Source organism: Frankliniella occidentalis, unplaced genomic scaffold (genome assembly GCF_000697945.3).
Source record: "Frankliniella occidentalis isolate FOCC.00 unplaced genomic scaffold, Focc_3.1 Scaffold46, whole genome shotgun sequence".
In the NCBI taxonomy this organism is placed as follows: domain Eukaryota; kingdom Metazoa; phylum Arthropoda; class Insecta; order Thysanoptera; family Thripidae; genus Frankliniella; species Frankliniella occidentalis.
Genome location: NW_026267176.1, coordinates 191587 through 193786, shown reverse-complemented (window position 1 = coordinate 193786; position 2200 = coordinate 191587). Strand labels below are relative to the sequence as shown.

The following is a 2200-nucleotide window of genomic DNA, read 5'->3' as shown; positions in this document are numbered from 1 at the left end:
GGGGCGGGCGGCCACGCCGACCCGGGCCAAACTAGAGCGGCGCTGCCAATCTTGCGGGACGCCGCGAGCCCACAGGGCATTCCGCCGAATCTCGAAACGGAAGATGTAAAAAGAGGCACGAACGTAGACGGCGTGAGTCTGGACCATCTGGACACAAACAACTCAAAGGACAACTTCACTTCAAATAATTGAAATAAAGCATACTAAATCGGACAAGGGACAATTTTGTTGCGAGTGTAAGGGGTAAGGTCAACTTTTTGCGCTACTTGTTTGGGACAATTCGTTTACAATTTTGATAAAAATGGTCAAATTAACTGCAGTAAATATTGGTTCCGAAACACAGACTACCCAACTAGATGGAAAAAGTAATTTGCTCTGACTCCACATCTAGTACACACAGATCGTGGTGGCCTACCCCTACCTACAACTTCGGACAACGTCCACTGCAGTAAACCCGCTTGATCAGCATGTAGGTGACATAGACACCGTGCCCCAAATTCCCTTCAAGCATAGATGGACTCAATGATTGTGCGTCATACCAAAGTAGTTCCGCATAGAGGGAGCCCAGAATTATTGGGGCCTTTTGCGCTACGAGTTGGGCATGAAATAGTCCTCAATGACAGGTGTACCCAATACACTGAAAACAAAAGTGTGCAACTGCCAGGAACATAAGTGTTCAACTCAATGCTGCACACTTCTAGGAGTTGGCTGGAAATTTGAATACTTGAAAGAGTTCAACAGTAAATTTGAGCACTTTTAAGTGTCCATAGCTGACGGCCAACCCTAAAGTTGTACACTTCTACGTTCTCAAATTTACTGGTCAACATCTGTTAAACCCGGTGAAGTGTACAACGTAATGTTAAGCACCTGCACGTGCACGCCAGAAGCACACTTTATTCATCAGTGCGGCAAGTGTCGGTGTTTAGAAAACAATTTTCTTTTAAAGCTAAGATTTAAATTAGAGCCCCAAAATGGAAGTAGATATTGGAATCGATTTGGGCCAACAATTCTGAAAGGGACATTACATAAATTTGTAAGGGAAATTTTGATATGGGCCAATCGTTCCGTAGTGATTCGTTGGCAGGTGGAAGAACTCCTATAGCACTGAATCTGGATTTGCGATAAATTAACCCTCATTTCTGCCATAACTACTCGATTTTTGCGATTGCTTCGATTTATCGCTTTTCTGGACATGATAACTTATTATCGCAAAAAAAACATGCAATGAAACGTGTATGGGAAAGTTATCACAAAAATAGTGTGATAACTTTTTATCACAAGTTTTTGTGATAAATGTGTATACTATCTCCAGTTATACACTAAACTTTGCGATAAAAAGTTATCATATTATTTTTGTAATGCTTTCTCTTATACTTTTCATCGCATTTTTTTTTTTTTTTTTTTTTGCGATGAAAAGTTATCATGCCTAGAAAACCGATAAATCAGAGGTATCACAAAATTGAGTTATCGCAAACTTTTGTGATAAAAGTATCATAGGTTCAGTTTCAGTGAGGCTACACATACACTGACGGCCGCACTCATTCAAGCATACGTTGGGGACTCACCGGCGGGGGTGCTGAGCGCTGCCGAGGTGGTCGTGGAGGCCGTTGGAGACGATTACAGTTACTTGACCACCTCTGTGTATTCCGTCTGGAACGACACCGACAACATCCCCTATGAACTCCCCCGGCGCTATGCACAGGTGGGCGGGTGACGCGCACGCACTATACACACACACACAAACACACACGTGAGTACTCGCACACAAGCGGACGTGCGCGCGACAGCGAAGACGCACTTGAGGACGCGGAGCGGCCGGCCGGCTGCGGAGCGGGCGGAGCGGCGAGCGAGTCGTGGCGGCGCGCCGGGCGGGTGGCGCGCATGTGGGGGCCCGGCCCGGCCCAGAGCCGCGCCGCCAGCGCGCCGCAACCCCCCCTCCCCCTCCTCCCCCACCGGCGACACCAACGCGTGCTATTTGAGGGTAGGGGGTACGTTTTCCACGGCGGCGCACCCGGAGCGTCACCCGTGGTTTGCCTGCAGCACACACACACACACACACACACATATTCATTTTATATTTTTAATCACCGCCCACTGGCCAACCCTAACCCGCCCTCCTCCAGAGCCAGAGAGACCCCGCCCTGGAGCACTCGGAAGAACCGGGGCCGGAGCGAACAGAGAGACTAATTGCGGCTGCATT

At 48.2% G+C, this 2200-nt stretch overlaps 1 protein-coding gene across 1 annotated transcript in view; it reads right to left on the bottom strand.

The window, feature by feature from the left end:
- The window catches only part of LOC113215641 (cardioacceleratory peptide receptor-like), an 87267-nt gene extending 85396 nt beyond the window's left edge, over positions 1-1871 (bottom strand). Inside the window, exon 1 of the mRNA XM_052267089.1 lies at positions 1566-1871. The gene's annotated coding sequence lies outside the window, so the exon portion shown is untranslated. The remainder of the gene's footprint in view (positions 1-1565) is intronic.
- Between the last annotated feature and the right edge of the window lie 329 nt (positions 1872-2200).